The sequence below is a fragment of the Mirounga leonina genome, unplaced genomic scaffold, assembly GCF_011800145.1.
Source record: "Mirounga leonina isolate KUSES-001 unplaced genomic scaffold, KU_Mleo_1.0 Mir_169, whole genome shotgun sequence".
NCBI lineage: Eukaryota > Metazoa > Chordata > Mammalia > Carnivora > Phocidae > Mirounga > Mirounga leonina.
Window position 1 is genome coordinate 7,306,533 of NW_023270431.1, and position 17,753 is coordinate 7,324,285.

Sequence of the window (17,753 nt, forward strand, 5' to 3'; positions counted from 1 at the left end):
AGAGTCTACAGAATATACAATTAGTGAAAAATCTAGTATTACCTATAGTTTATCTTATATGTATAGTCTTGAAAAGGTAATCTCCTGTATTGACTAAAATTTCTCAAGAAGTCTCATGAGCTACCCCCTGCTAGCTGGAGAACCAGGAAAACTGGTGGTATAAATTTAGTCAAAGTCTTAAGGTCTGAGAACCTGGAGGCCAATGGTGTGAGTCCCATTCCAAGATTGAAGGCCTAAGAATTGGAGGGCTGCTAGTTTAAGTCTCAGATTTCAAAGGCCCCAGAACTTTGATATCCAAGGGCAGGAAAAGATGGAGAGAATTCACCTTTCTTTTTGACTTTTTGTTCTATTCAGGCCTCAATGGATTGGGTGATGCCCACTCACATTGGTAATTGTAGATCTTCTTTACTCAGGCTACTGATACAAATGCAAATCTCTTCCAAAAGCCTACTTGCAGATACACCCAGAAGTAATGTTTTACCAGCATTCCAGGCATCCCTTAGCCCAGTCAGATAGACACCTAAAATTAACCATCATACTTCCCAAACTGCTAAAATCAGCCTCATGATACAGCCTGAGAGACGCTACCACAAGCCAATTTCCTTGAAAGTCTGAGCTGCAGATGCATAGAGCTACACTTCTGAATTTCTAGCTTCCTTATACATTTATTTAAGGCAAACTTAAGTAGGAAATGTGAGTTTTTTAGAAGTTGGGATGAGGAAGGACAATGAATAATGTCAAAATGAGAGAAAGTGAAAAAAAAAAAAAGCAAGCCTTGGTGTTCTGTTCTCAGGGTGCTTATGGTTGCCTAATGGCACTGATTATCCTTATAACGCACACAAATAAATTACTAATATTTTCCAATTTTTTTTGTTGGGCAGAGCCTATATAAACATAACTTGTAATATAAATAATAAAGTTATACTAAATATAGATTAGCTAAATAGAGATGAAAATTGTTTTTAAAATAATATGAGGATTTAAAAATCTGTAAATAAGAAATAAAAACCTCACAAGCATTTCTACCTTCTGCTTTCCCCATGCACCCACCTATACTCTTGCCATATTGCTTTAGCCATATTGCCAAAATCTTTTATATTTCTCATATCTTTTGTGGTTTGCTTCATGCTATTTAATTTATATGGAGCATTCTTCTTGATTTGTCCACCAGTCCAAGTCTTACACATCTGGTAAGGCCCAGATAAAGCCAGGATCAAATGTCTTATGTCTAAACCATCTAATGTCTAAACCATTTTAGAGAAGATCTAAATGTCTAAACCATCTTAGAGAAGTGTCCCCAACCTTCCTGTCAGTGTTGACAGCTTCCTTTGCTGGTCTCCCAAAGGCCTTATTTTATATATATATAAAATATCCATCCGATTCCAACACCAGTTCTGACATGTGTTTTTTCCCCCAGCCACCAAGCAGTTGTCCAACATCAGATGGGTGTCCTACAATTTAGCTCAATTCTGACACTACGTACCTGGAGGTTAAAGGCTTGGTCTTTCAAGACTATTCCCTCAACCCTACTTCAGATGCCAATTGCAAGTCCAGGTTATCACCTGTGCTTCTGACCAAAGCAGCTATAGATCAGAGGTTCTAATGAACTCCTAGGGTATGATCCATTTGCTAGAGCAGCTCACAGAACTCAGAGAAACATTTTACTTGAAGGATTACTGGTTTATTATAAGAAGATAACTTGGGAACAACCAGATAGAAGAAATGCATAGAGTATGGAATGTTGAAAGGGGTTATGTAGCTTCCATGCCCTCTCAGGCCATTCTCCCAACTCCTTCACCTGTTCACCAGACCAGAGGTTCTCCAAACCACATCCTTTTGGGTTTTTAGGGAGGCTTCATTACACAGTCATGACTGATTTCAATCATTGGCCATTGCTGATTGAACCAAACCTCTACCCCCCTCCCCTCCCCAGAGTTGGGGATAAGACTGAAAGTTCCAACCCTCTAATCACATGGTTGGCCCCACTGACAACCAACCCCATCATCAGGTGCTTTCCTAAAGTTGTCTCATTAACATAACAAAAGACACTTTTATGTCTCTCACCATCTAGGAAATTCCTGGTGTTTTAGGAGCTATATACCAGAAACAGTGGATGAGAACCAAATATATATTTCTTATTATCAATCACAATATCACAATATGATATATATAATATTGATATGACATTGATTTTGGCTCAAGTCGTGATCTCAGGGCTGTGAGATCGAGCCCTGCATCAGGCTCCCTGCTCAGTGGGAAATCTGCTTGAGATTCATTCCCTCTCCTCCTCCCCGCCGCGCTCGCTTTCTCGTTCTCTCTCAAATAAAATAAATAAATCTTAAATATATATATATATATATATATATATATATAATATTGGCTATCTATTTCCATTATGACTGTGTTCTGCTAGTGTAGGAATCATGCTTTATTTATCTATTCCTGCAACACTGTCTGACATGTAGCTGGCATTCAAAAAATGTTTGATTCATGAGCAAGTAACTAAAAATTAAGTTGTGTTATGGCCATTAGCTGAGTACATTGACAAAGTATGTATATTGAAAACTCTACACAATAAGTAGTACATAAAGTTTTCCATGCTTAAGTTTCCCATAGTTAACAATTCAGGTTTTCTTTAAGTTATTTTCTATTTACGCAGAGTTGTTGCTACCATTTCAAAGCTCAGATTTGGGCCTAGTAACTTGATCAGGAGGAAAAAGGATTAAGAAATAAATAGGAAAGGCAATGGTTTATGTGGGCATGTCTACTGGAAATGTACTCCATATTCACTATTAAATTTTAAACGTACTAGATATTTGTTACATTCTTGTCTTCTTTTTCAGAACTATTACTTATTTCATGTGATTCCCCCCCCCCCCCCAATTCTTTGAATCCTAAGACAAAAGATCTTGGATTTGATCTAGGTTTACTCAATGAACCACAGTGATTATTCTAAGAATACAATAAAAGATACATAAAAGGGCCAAGAAAATGTAGCACAACAGACAAAAGATCCAGTATAAGAAACGGAGAAAGCGGGGAAATGCATGTATTGAAAAGGAAGATTTCTAACATCATTTGATCACTTGGATATAGTGATGCTTGAATCTACCTATTCAATTTCAAGACTATGCTGCTAAGTAACTTTATAAACTTCTTTTGGGGTTAAGCTGGTTTGAGTTTGTTCTTGCTATGAGTTTTCATTATACCTCTTCTTGTTTTTGTTTTTGTTTTTCATTAGCACTGTTCTTCTAGAACCGATAACATAATTGGTACATTTCACATTGTAGAACACGATTATTAACATTGAAGATTTTTTTAAATCCGTAACTCAGGCTTCACTTCAAACAGACTAAACATTATTTATTAAGAACTAAATTCCATAGAACCTATAGTTAAAGGAACCTTGATGTCTTCCAGTCTACTCTTGGAACAAATGAAACAATTTCACCCATACCTTGGAGAGATAGATAGCCAGCTTAAGTCTTCATCATCAAGCGGGGACTCCCACCTTCACACTGTAGACTATGGCAATGATAAGGAGAGCATGGGAACTTCTTCATATGCCCACTCCAAATCTGCACTCTTGTAATTTCTGACTTCAGAATGATACTGAGTAAGCATCTTCTTTCTTACATCTGACAACTCATTACATAATCAGATATAGCTATTTTCTTTTCTCTTGTGTCTTCTTACTTCTGAGTTAAACTTATTTCAATTACTTATCTTACATAATATTGAGATGATTTCTTTCTTCCCATGGATGCTCTCTGTTTTGATTAGGTCATTTTTCCCCTAAAATGTGTTACCTTGAATCAAAATCAATTTGCAAAATGCTTTTCTGGCTGGCTTAGCATATAATGAAAACATTCCTAATTGTGACTATGATACAATGTAATTATTGTTGCAGTCTCACTCTGTGTTACATTTTAGGATGTTTTTGAACACTGTTGAGCTGTGGTCAACTAAAACCCACAGATCATTTACACACAAATTGCTGCAAACATTGAACTTTACTAACATGATAATGTAGAGAACTAAGCAATCTATCTACAGTTTGCTTCTCTGCATATTTTGTTAATCATAAACTATTTAGCACTATTATTTTGAAGGTCCTTAGCAGAATATTTTACAAACACAATTTAATCTAAGTTGACTGAAATACTTAATTATAGTAAGTGTACAGTAATCATACAAATGGCTAGTGGATTGCCTTTTCATTCTTAACTAAACTATGTAGTTGTTTATTTCATTAAATGAATCAAATAGGTTAATACCTTCGTAGACCCCAAATATCATGTTATATCATATTCTGAGAGCTAAATTTTCATCAACTTATATTTTATATGTTTTCTGATGGCAAAATTTAAATATGCTAACTTTAGAAAATTAGGAAGGTTACAACCAAAGGCATGAATTGTTCATAACTAATAGAGTAGAATATTTCATGTTTTAGTAATCACTCATTAAGACTTTGTGGAGTTTTTAAAAAATATGTTATTTCTAAGTAAACCCAAAACAAGACTTGTGGCTGCTCTGAGAGCCTGTTAGTATAATTCCAAAAATGTCTGGATAACAGATCTTTTTGTCTATCTAGTTCCTGGGTGGGGTTCAGGAAAGTCCTTGGATTTTTTGTTAGTCAGTGGGAGCCAAGAGTGATAAATGCAGGCTGACTTCATGTCTGTGTGCACTCTACTCCATGGTACTCTGTAGTCCTGATGTATATCTCAGAATACCAAGATTTATGAGGCGTACCTGGACCAGCGGAGGTAGTTCCTGGAGCAAAACCAGATCCATCCCTGTGCTGAACTTCATCAACCTAATGCATGACAGGTTGAGCCTGGATGGTAGCAGTGGAGTGTCCAGATGGCCTGAAATAATCATAATGTCTTAGACCATGATCCACAAGCTTATACCTCATAGTCATGCATTTTGGGGGCCAGAAATTGACACCTCCTTTGGAGAATGCTTCTGATCATGCTGCTGTGTCTCCTGACCATGCTGACTTCCTTCTGACTCTTTGCACATTTAAACTTTATTTACACTTGTGGGCTCTACATCTCTCCCTTTTATTATATATAAACTCATGATGAACATTTTTCTATATAGTAGTCATGCCTTTGTACCCTAGAAAGTACAGCATGCAAGAGAAGGAAAAGAGGTCTTTGTTTCTCATAAGAATATCAATCACTAACCCCATCACATTTAGAGGTAACAAGGTATGGAGTAATTAGAATATAATTTCTCTCCTTTTCATTGTTTTAGATTTTACTTTTTATTTTAATTAGTCTTTGTCTAAGTGGGGATTTCTGCTGTTATTGGCCAAATGACAGGAAAATATTTAAAGTGTGTTAATAAAAGGACACAAAGTACTTCACATAAGAAGCGCCAAGACCCTTCCAATACCAGAATATTCTGTGCTATTTGAAGTGCACTCTTGTAAGTTCTAGTCTACCTAGAATAACTCATGTTGGAGAAATACATATTTCCCATAATAAAGAAACCTTGCACAGAGAAGGCATCCTTTGGAGGTAAGAGCTGTGGTTTCCCAAACATGCCATTCTGCTGAGGCTCTGATAGGGAATATGTTCATGAGCATGTAGGCTTGTACTTTTTTTATCATCTATAATGAATCAGATGAGTATAATACAATGCAACTAGACTGTTACACACTCTGGTCTCTGCTCTCTTTCTGGCTTCTAATGTTATGTTTCATATTTGAGGACTGCTTGATTCTTCTTCCTTTGCAGATTTAAAAAAAAATGTTTATTCTGGTTGAATTGTATTTTATTTATGCTCAAAATTCATATTTTATATCTGAATCTCATTTTTACCTTATCCTTGGCAATCCCCTTCTATATTCAGAATCTGGCATTTCATAAGTACAGGAATATTTTTTTTACTACATATTTAATTACTGGGTTTGTTCAACTTCTCTCTTCTTTAGGCATTTTCCCCATCTTTGATTTTTAATGACATTTCTGTGTTTCATTTCTTCTACTGTAAATATTCATTATGCTATTCACTTATAGTTTTCTTACCCTTCCTTATCTCAACTATCTTCAATTTTATTTTTGCCACATGATAGCTAGCACTTTCTCCAATTTTGTTGGTCTCCTTCTCTTTGGTCACTCTGCGAATCTAACTGACAACATAAAGTAGATCCTTTCTAAGTATTTTGCTATTGTCACTCTTCAATTTGAATATTATTTTCTCCTTTGCTGATACAAAACATTTTCAGAGATCTCACTCTTACTTATTTTCAATGCCTCAATACTTCAACCATAAAGATCTCTCCTACTCAGAGTTTTGTCCATAAACAAGGTGGGATGTTTTCCTTGTTTCTCCGAATTGTGTATTTTGATATTAGGAAGTACTCCCTAACATAATAGCTTGGAAGACTGGTAGACATGTACAACTCATCCCTAAATTCCAGGTAGCAAGAATTATTTAATATTGTGTAGTTGTTTGATTAAAGAATAATGTTTTGTTTGGACTTTCTGGCTATCTTGAACAGTCTGAATTCTTTCTATTAAAGTGAGAGAGGGAGAAAGAGGGGGAGAAGAAGTGTGAATGATAATCAAGAGCTCTCAGCAAGAAGCTTTCCTACAAATTATCCCCACATACATTCTTTGCACTACTCAATTTGTATGCCTATGTAAAATTGCAAGGCCTGTTCACTAAGGCTTTGGATCTGTAGTATTTCTGGGAATCACTATGTAAGACAGGATGGGAAAAAATAATGTTATGGTTACGTAGACATGAGGAAAAACAAACAGTGGGTCATAGACAGTAGCTCCCAATAGTAAAGTGGCACTTTTCTGGTTGGTGTAGACTAGAAGTTTTCTACTTTTATGGGTGTATTTAGTTTGGTATACATAGTTCTTTCAGATTTTTTTTTTATTTGAATGCTGTTAGACAGGCTATTTACTTTATATATGAGCCCAACTTTCCCTATGGATGAGAATAGAGTCTGATTTACATGTTTATGTTGCCTACCTGTCTCTAACAGGTATCTGAATCTACAATCACAGGATAGAGCTCATGTCTACAAAAGAAGGCCAGCAAGTTTAATTGTGATCCATCCAGAGGACCAGCATAGTCCATACATTTGGATAAATTTTAGTCTTGTAATTCCTGAAAGTGTCTCCCAAATTTTAGGAATAGTGTGGCTCAATATTATTCTAAGTTTTGTCTTATGCTGCAGTACTACAGATATTTCAGTTGGAAAATTAATTTAATCATAAACTCAAAAACATATTTGCACTTTTTGATCCAATCAAATTATTTGATTCCTAGAAAGTTCCTTCAAGATAATTCAGTCTAATCACTTCATTTTATAGATGCATTTCAAGAATTTGAAATTATTTTGCAAAGATTATATTGCTTGTTTATAAAACTTCAAACTAGAAGCCAATATTCTTTGCATATTTTAGATATTTCATATTGAACTTGTTATTTTGCCAATCCTGTCCAGGACGTCCACTTTTAAGTTCTTTTAACCTATTTATTTTCTTGTTCTAAGGGCATACATGAAAACCATCATTTGAAAATTCATGTAGTTCTTATAAAATAAAAACAATTTTAGATAATCTATTTTTAAATTTTTAGAATCAGTTTCTAAAGCACCAGCACCAACCCCTTATTTTATTTTTTTATTTTTACCTAAAGTGCCATATAATCAATATCTTTGTGATCATTAAGACATTTTGTGGGTTGCGAAATATACTTGTCTAAATCATATCACCTTTACTCCTAATTTGTTTTCAATTCAGAGCACTTTGAATCCTTGTTTGTACGTTCTTTCTTTCCCCAAGCAGAAAGTCCTCACTTCTTATTTGTGATCTTCAAGACTTAATCACTTACTTTGTTACCATAAGTAATCTACAGAATATTTGCAGCAACCCACAGTTAAATTTGTGAAGTCAGAGCCAAAGGAATGAACAGATCTATCTTAAGCTTTTTTGCTGTTCTAAGTTTTTGTAGAAACATTACTGAGCTTTTTTTTTAAGCATTCAAAATTAGCATTAATTAAAGACATTGTAGGCTAATGTGTATTACCAATACAACTTTGTTAACAACAAAGTAACTGAGATAGTACCCCATAAAATGAAAAAATATATATATATATTTATATATACAAGAATTAAAATAGAAAGCAATTCTCAAGTTTTATAAGTTAATCCTTTCCTTTTATATGGGCATATATGACTTTTTTTTTTTTTTGTCTTCTAATGTTACTGACAGAGAAAATTATGGGAAATGCCTGTATCCCCCCAAAAAAGGGACATTTTTGATGCTTTCAAGAGTAATCTTCGACTTTATTTAGGGATTTTACTGATGTTTGAATAATCTTTTATATTTATAGCTAGTGTCATTTGGGTAACCCTTTATGTACTGTTTAATTACTTTTTTTTTATTATGTTATGTTAGTCACCATACAGTACTTCATTAGTTTTTGATGTGTGTTCCGTGATTCATTATTTGTGTATAACACCCAGTGCTCCATGCAATATGTGTCCTCCTTAATACCCATCACCGGGCTAACCCATCCCCCCAACCCCCCTCCCCTCTGAAACTTCCTTTTCAACATAGTTTCAAACTCTCTTTGCCAGCTCATTGAGGGTTATGTCTTAGGTCCAACATTTTTTTTTTTTTTTAGGTCCAACATTTTAACACAGTAGTGAAAAGCTCCATGATACATGCTCAAATAATATGCTTATTTACTGGAATTTATATTTACAAAAATGACCTTAAATTAATCAGAATATACTCTAGTTCCACTAAACAGATATCTAGTTTATCCTAACTAACCTTAAAGAAGATGTTAATATTTTATATCATATAGAAATACCGATTGACTATTCAATCATTATGATAATGAGTACTATAACTCCTAAATCTGCACACATCCTAAGACAATGAAAATTTCACCTCAGATACAATTTTGAGTGGATAAGATTTGGACAATATCCCTGGAGTATTTGTCATGCCTTTCTTTCTTCACTTATTATTTCCTTTCAGCTACTGGATGTAAAAAGGTGGCAAGGTCAAATTCTTAAGTATATACCACAATTGGTAGAATTGATAAAAAAGATGACTATTTCTTAATACACCAGGTGTCAGAATATAAATTACTTACAATAATGGGCTCAAAATACTCAATTTGAAATTTATTTACAGTTAAATTTCTTTTTTTTATTCTTGTTATTTGCTAATGCTTATACATTATGAACTTTTCGTAAAATTAGAAAAGGAACTGGCCTTCTCTGTAGCTCCTTATATCCATCCACCCCACTTTACTTACAGGCATCATTTTTTTTTTAATTAATTTTTTTTATTCTTATGTTAATCCCCATACATTACATCATTAGTTTTAGATGAAGTGTTCCATGATTCATTGTTTGTGCATAACACCCAGTGCTCCATGCAGAATGTGCCCTCCTCAATACCCACCACCAGGCTAACCCATCCTCCCACCCCCCTCCCCTCTAGAACCCTGTTTGTTTTTCAGAGTCCATCGTCTCTCATGGTTCATCTACCCCTCCGATTTCCCCCTCTTCATTCTTCCCCTCCCGCTACCTTCTTCTTCTTCTTTTTTTTTTTTTTCTTAACATATATTGCATTATTTGTTTCAGAGGTACAGATCTGAGAGTCAACAGTCTTGCACAATTCACAGCGCTTACCAGAGCACATACCCTCCCCAATGTCTATCACCCAGTCACCCCATCCCTCCCACCCCACCCCCCATTCCAACAACACTCAGTTCTTACAGGCATCATTTAAATGCATTCTATCCTCAGTAGTACTCTCTATAGTTCTAACTCGTTGAAATTGAAAGCCTAACTGCCCAGAGCTTATGTCATAGCAATTTCCCTTTCTGTCCTGGATTTGAATGTCTTTGTAAAGGAGCCTAGCTATATATGCACTACTCTTTGGCGAAGCCCTATTACTATTCTGATTCTGCCCGATCCATGTATTTCAAGACAACCAGTAACTTGACAAAACACATTCACATGCCTGTATAGCTTCAAGGACATACCTGAAATTAAGTAAAGTAACCACCTCAAAACAAAAACTTCCTTTCGTCCTAAAAGTTGGCTCCCTTATACCAGGCTTAATAATTGTCCATTGCACTAACCAGGGACAGTATCTAAGAAATACAGAGTTAAACACTTTTTTTTCTTCTTCTCCTTCTCTTATCCATTAGGACTTAGACACCAAAGAAATATTTAGCTTCCATAACTTAAGCTGCGCATTAATGTGTCTTTAATTAAGAGTTTGATTATTATCTGGTATAGCCCTGATTCTCAAAGTGGGGCTTAAACCCTTTAAGAACTCAAAGGGATCTGAATCATTTTTGTTCCCTCACAGCAGGCGTTTATTTCTGCCCTTGCAAATATGCTTCACTCTCTCTACAGTTTGAGTTGCTCTCCTTCATGGAAGGGTCACCAGTGGTAAATTTCTAAGTTTGAGTGATTTTCATCAGTGGGTTTTTTTTTTTCCTTAAGGGAATATGTAACATGTCTTACATATTTAAATACTTTAGCATGGAATTAACTAGGAAAGAAACTCAACGAACAATAAGGATAAAGTGCCCTTTGAAAACAAGCAGAAGAAAACATTTTTCCCCAAAAAACAAAAATTTGAATTTATAAATGAAAACAAAAGTGTGATTAATTTAATACTTATGGATAATTGGGGAATTTTTTAAATATAAAAATAGGAAAACCTGTGAAAGTCTTAGAAATGGGTAAAAGAGATTACTGGGTTTTCTTTCAATAGAATGCTGGGCTGGACTCTCTGGGGTCTTCTGATACTGCAGAATATCTACCTTTGAATGTCTTTGACTAAACTATTTTACAATTCTGTAGATGTAGAAGTTAACCTGTAGAAAACTGAAAGCACTACAGATTTTTCTTATTCATAGCAATAAAATAGTTCTAATTTGTGTTAATGCAAATGAAGTTTAACTGGTAAAGGAAATAAATCTCTGTGATTCAAAATTCTATTTTACTGATTTTAAACTCTTACTAGTTCCCTCATTAACTATGAGTTAAAAAATATTTGACATATGTTCATTTTACATCTGCATACAAATAATGGTTGACTTTTTAAAAATCAATGAAACACCTTTGGGGTCTCCCCAGACATGACAGAGCAGGAAGGAATCTCAAAGAAAAGCCTGTTTACTTGAGCCAGGCAAATATGGACTTTATTCTTGCGACCTCTTTTGTTTCCATAAACTTCTGAGACCTGAAGATTATGGAATATATAATCCTTGAGATTATGACAAAGGCCTGGAGATACCACTTATTAAATGTGCACTGACCTGTAGTGGAAGGCATTTCATAGACTTTCTTGACTTAAATCAAATAGCTTTTTTTTTTTTTTAAAGATTTTATTTATTTATTTGACAAAGAGAGACAGCGAGAGCAGGAACACAAGCAGGGGGAGTGGGAGAGGGAGAAGTGGGCTTCCTGCCGAGCAGGGAGCCCGATGTGGGACTCGATCCCAGGACCCTGGGATCATGACCTGAGCCGAAGGCAGATGCTTAATGACTGAGCCACCCAGGCGCCCAAATCAAATAGCTTTTATTGAAAACTTTCTTCAACTACTAATAATTTTTCTCAAAAATTGTTTTTCTTACCCACTATCAAAAGTTCATATTACTAGTAGCAGATGAAGTTAAAATTAATATATAAGTTATTTTGTGGAGATTTTTGCTTTCTCTTATATTTGAGCTGCATGACAAACTTATAATTTTTAAAATACTTATATATGGGGTCTGGTAACATTTACCTAAGGGACAGAAGTACGAGAGATCATGGCCATGGAAAAATTTGAGAAATCCAAGTGTATAGGTATATTTATGAAACATTTATGCAATATTTTGCTACATGAATCTATTTTAGAAAAAAAATGTTATCTATTGAAATATAAAATAACAAAAAGCTGTTATATTTATATTATTTTCCTTAGAAAAATTTCTTGTTTCCTTCCTAGGATAATTCTTAGATTTAAATTTAGATATTAAGGAAGCATTTACTATAGTCCCAATAATTAAATATATTAAGTTGTATATAATGGGTAAAATACTTTGAACTAAATTCTTAAATTGAGCTGCCTCACACATTATGTGGTATACCTTCCTTATGAGCATTATATTAATATCTGGAAAAATGCATTTATGATTTGAAAACAAGAAAAAAATATTTGTAACTTAGGATCAAATTACTTATGTATCCACTCAAAACATTTTTACTGAGTTCTGCCTGTGGGGCAGGGCAAAGGTAAGGGAGAAAATTAGAAAAGCATATAGTCTAAACTTCAGGACCTTGCAATTTAGTGGCTGTAAGGCCTGGGCCGGGCTGCCCCAAGGTGGGCCACTTTGGCATAAAGATTATTTCAAGTTAAATGTAATCAAAACTCAGCAGACGCAGGAAAAGCTTTCCGCCTCCCCCTCAATGCCTAAATTCAGATCGGAAAGGAGAGCCTATAACAAAAAGAGAGCTATTAACAAAAACTCTCCTTTACCTAAGGAACTTATGTGCATAATAGGGCAACCTTGTTTTTCTTTTTCTTTACTTATTAGAGAGAGAGAGCAAAAGTGGGGGTGGGGGGGCAGAGGGAGAGGGAGAAGCAGACTCCCAGCTCAGCAGGGAGCCTGATGCAGGACTTGACCCCAATATCATGATCTGAGCCAAAGGCAGATGCTTAATGGACTGAGCCACCCAGGTGCCCCGGGCAACCTTGTTTTTCTAAACATCTCCTTTCACCTTCCTGCTAATGGTCTCTGTTCCCTTTGTATCCTCAGGCCCCTACCCCTCTCCTTAGCTCATATAAGCATCATGTTGCCCCACTGTCTTTCGAATTTCCACGTCTGTGTGGATTCCCTGTATGCACACTATTAAATTTATTTTATGCTGTTAATCTGTCTCATGTCAATTTGATTCTAAGTTCAATCAGAAGGAACTTTTAAAAAAGAAGAAGGTCATCCTCCCTGACATAGTAAAGGCAGATACACATGCTCACAACCGTATTTCAAATCAAACTGTGGTTGAAACATTGGAAGAGTGGTAAACAGAGCACTATATGACTTACAAAGCTGTAAGTACTATAAGAAGGAAGAAATTAATTCCAAGTACTATAAGAAGGAAGAAATTAATTCATATATATATATATATATATATATATATATATATATATATATAAAGATTTCATTTGAGTTGTATTTCATTTGAGCTGTGAAGATCAGTAGGAGTTTACAGAGCAGAGATGTAGAGAAGATGGATGAGTATGCACTAGCCAGGCAGACACAATACAGAGACAGAGCCATAACAATACATGGAGAAGAGTGGAAAAAGTAAGAAGTTCAGGATGACCAGAGGGTTGTATACATACAGAATAAGAGGTATGCAGCATAATACATGGCTAGAAATTTAGATTGTGGAGTACACTACATGCCAAAATAAGGAATACTGATGACATTAGGGCCCAGTGGGGAGCCACTGATATGTTGTTTCATTGTGAAGGAATATAACAAAGCCTCATATCTGCATACTTCAGTTTTATAACAATTATATTATTCTCACCAAAATTAATGTCTAGATTAATAACTTGAAAATAGTATATGGCAAAACTAGTAGTAGAACCCAAATCTTCACTCTGTATCAGTTCAAATGTAAAATTGTGAAAGTTTCCTTAAGTTTCAGGAAGTTTGTACCTTTTGAGATAAGTCACTTTTTTTTAAAGCATAGACCTCAGTGTCCAAAATAATTTGTGAAAGTTTCTTCAAACTACCGGCATGTATTTAGAATATATTTTTTGAATTTTAAACATACTAATTTAGAGCTTTATCTTTTAATGTGCAAAAATTAAACAACCTTGATAAAATTATACAATATGTAAGTACAATATAAGCACATTTTATTCACAAAACATGTCTAAACATATGTTTTAGTTTTAAGTTTTATGAAGTGAAAAATTAGCAAAAAGGCATCCCTTAAAGTTTCTTAAACCTTTCATTTTTTTCCCCCAAAGCCTTTATTACGCACAGCTTTAAAAAGTAATTAAAACCCCTCAAGCTAGAGTTTATAGCAATATATGTCACACTGAAATGTCAAGTTAACTACAGATTTGAATCATGGAGACTCCTCTCCTGTTATGAAATGGTCAATATTTTGAAGTCTGCTATTATACATTCTTGATGCTATTTGACCTCTACATACAAACATTTATTATCTGACAATAATATTCAATTTGCCAAACTAGCCCCAGTCATCTGAAAGGGCTCAGTATGCAGAGAAGCATTAGATATTTTGTGTTGGTTTTTATGGAGGGTCTTGTAGTGACCAGACAGGTACCTTCCATTTTTCTCTTTTAACAGCCAGGTTGCTGATCTCACAAATCATATTTCGGTTGGAAATGAAAGGTGCACCACTGCCAGCATTTTGTTAGAAATAATGACACACTTTACTACCTGTAAGTGCTGACCGAGTGGTTCTGCCTTTTCTTCCCAAGGTGACTGTAACACAGATTGATGAAAGATTCTGCAGGTCGACAAAGGTTAAAGATGCAGACCCGGAGCTAGAAGCCAGAGCTGACACTGATGGAGTGGACTGCAATGAGGATGCCCACATTATTGTCCTATCCTCTGATAACCAACGTAATATGAAAACTGACTACAGAAGAAAGGAACAAATTAAATCCATTAATCAAGCATATCTCTGCTGAACAGTTGTTCTAAAGAGATGAACAAATGAAAAATTTACTGTTTGTTTTCATGCTTTCAAGGATTGGGGAAGAAAATTAATTATAAGGTACTGGCCACACTATTAGTTAAGTTTTTCTTGAAGAAACTATTTATTGCATTGTCAAAGAACAAATGAACCTCATTAGGGAGATTAGTTTCAGCTGGTAGTTTTGCATTAAGACAAACTAATACTACACACTTCAAAAGATACCCTAAGTAAAATTATGGAAATTGGAAATCCATTTTTTACTTCTTAATTTATGAACTGTTGGGAAATGACCACTCTATTAGCTAGCATGCAACCAGAAGGAAATTGAATGTAGCCCCACTCTTCACCCAAGTGCCTGAAGGAGAACTATTTCAGTGTGGGTTTTGCAAGTGTTGAGATGATGGACTTATGGATTCAGGGGTTAGAACTCGGCCATGGCATTTTACTCCTACGTTGAAGCATGTCAAGCAGAGCTCCATGCCAAAAGCAAGTTTTGATAAGGTCCTCTGAAATCCTTTTCTTTTCAAAATGTTTTAGTTGCCCTGGATAAATAGCAAGCTGACGTCTGGTATTCTGAATTTCCCTTTCAATCCACACACGGCAAGGCAGGGAAAGGAAAATGCTACTTTGCTATCAATCCGGTCTGGCCAGTGGATGGAAGCTCCTGAGTTGACTACAGCCAGCGCCGCTCAGTTTCCACGTTCATTTCATCCCTGGCCTTTTTGTCCAGGCAGCTAACAAGGGGGCCAATTACCGAGCTGTGTGAGGGGGAGTGCTAGGCTGCGGACACCTGTCTTCCAAAACCTGGAGTGAAACCAGACTCATTCCACAGAGTGTATAAATCAGCTGTAAAATAATAATGACTTTTTGGATTCAACTGACCTGGACTGGATTCAGACTGCTGACCCAGAAAGAAAAGGCTTCACATATCCCGTTACCAGTCCGGTGAGCCATTGAAGACATCCCTATCCTATTCTGACTTGCTTTTATTTATAGAAGTCTTGCTTTTGTTTATGGGAATGCAAGCCAAATTGACATTTACTCACTGTTTTTGTTTGGTTTGTAGGTTTAACTTCTCTAATTTAACAGCAGCTTTAGGGGCATGGCAGTTGACTGAATCAGGTCAAAATGGTATCAAAGTTCACTGCTTCAATCCCTAAGCCCTGTTATTGAGGAATGATGAAGATAGAGTTTTAAAATATTTTTCTTATATAAAACTAAAGGGTTTTCTTCAGACAGATTATCTCATGATATCAGAAAAAAAAAGAAAAGGAAAAAAGTTCCAGCTTTTTTTTTTTTTTTAAAGAAAATTATGTGAATCTTAACAGTGATTCACACTGCCTACTCCATTGGCCCCAGGTGGCTAGGGAACTTTCAGAATTAGCTAAGATTTTTCTTTTTCCAGAATAAGTGTGCCACCTGCAAGGAAAATCCCGGTTGTGTAGGGCTTGAAGGGTACATAATATAGGGGGCCCTTTTAAAGAAAAATAATATAATTTGCAAATATGAAACCAGATCTCTTAGTTTGGGTGTCCCAAAAGCAAATTGCAAAAGGAGAATATGAGTAAAATTAGCTTATGTGGGAAGTGACCCAATAAGCACAATGAGGGAGTAAGATAATGACATGGAAATGGGAGAAAGCCAATAAAGGAGCACCAATGTTAGAGGCATCACCTCAAGCAGTTGGGGCTCAACCTTGCTGTAGGTCCTCTGGAAGAGATTTTGTTTTAGAGATTCATTTATTTATTTATTTATTTACTTACTTACTTACTTATTTACTTATTTACTTATTCACTGTAGAGAAGCGAGGAGGGGCAGAGGGAGAGGGAAAGAGAGAATCTCAAGCAGACTCCCTGCTGAGTGTGGAGCCCGATGCCAGACTCGATCTCAAGACCCTGAAATCATGACCTGAGCCGAAATCAAGAATCAGATGCTCAACCAACTGAGTCACCCAGAGGCCCCACTCTGAGGTCACACCTCAGAATGCCACATCAAGGGACAAGGAAACTGAGGTCTATACCTCTCCTATTCCTCATTGATTGAAAATTGTAACTGTGGGGTAAGTAACTCCCTGGCATTTTGGACCTTCTCTATGCTTGTGTATGTTCATGGGCTGTGCACACTCACATAACCAGAGAAAGTCCATGGGAAGGGAAGGCCTTGAGGTAGCAACCATGGAAGTGGACAGGAGCTACCCAGCAGAGCCCTTAGTTGACTTCTCGAGTAAGCTTAGGGTAGGGAATACAGGAAGGGTTCTGACAGCTCCTTCTATATTAAGTATGAAAGCATATATTTAATTAAATAATAAAATAAATCACAGCAAATCACAAATTTAAAAATGTGACAACCATGATGATTCTAGTGCTACCCACAGTGAAAGTATGACATAGGGGAGGACAAAATGGGATGTGATACCAATCTTAATTGAGTGCTGCTAAGCCATGGTATAATAATAATAATAGTAAATGCATGAACACATTGCTAGGGACTTTCCCAGTTTCTCAAAAGGGATCAGCATTAAGTGAGGGCCCCTGGAATTTGGGCTTAAGTAATTTCTCAGTAAATTGCCTATGGCTACTATTACTGAGTTTTTCTTATAACCCTCATATGTGTAATTCAGAAATTAAGTTGAGCACCACCTGTCAAAGTATTTTTGAGTGAGAAAAAGAAATACAGGGGTACCTGGGTGGCTCAGTCGGGTAAGTGTCCAACTCTTGATCTCAGTTCAGGTCTTGGTCTCAAGGCTGTTGAGTTCAAGCCCTGTGTTGTACTCCATGCTGGGCATGGAGCCTACTTTAAAAAAATACAAAAATTTCAATACATGCAAGTGTTTGTGATAACTGATAAACTATTTATAGCCTAATTTCTCAACCATGGCATTATTGATATTTTGAGCTGGATAATTCTTTGTTGGGGAAGCATCCTGTGAATTTTAGGATGTTTAGCAGCATCGCTGCCCTTTACTACTGAATACAATAGCACATCTCCCCCAGTTGAAACAAACAAAAA

The 17,753-nt window shown here is 35.8% G+C and overlaps 1 long non-coding RNA gene across 1 annotated transcript; it reads right to left on the reverse strand.

The window, feature by feature from the left end:
* Nucleotides 1–4,597: 4,597 nt before the first annotated feature.
* LOC118017334 lies at nt 4,598–17,454 on the reverse strand. The gene is made up of 2 exons (XR_004681121.1): nt 17,427–17,454; nt 4,598–4,871 (listed from the first exon to the last, which is right to left on the reverse strand). It is a non-coding gene; the product is annotated as an uncharacterized LOC118017334 (long non-coding RNA).
* Between the last annotated feature and the right edge of the window lie 299 nt (nt 17,455–17,753).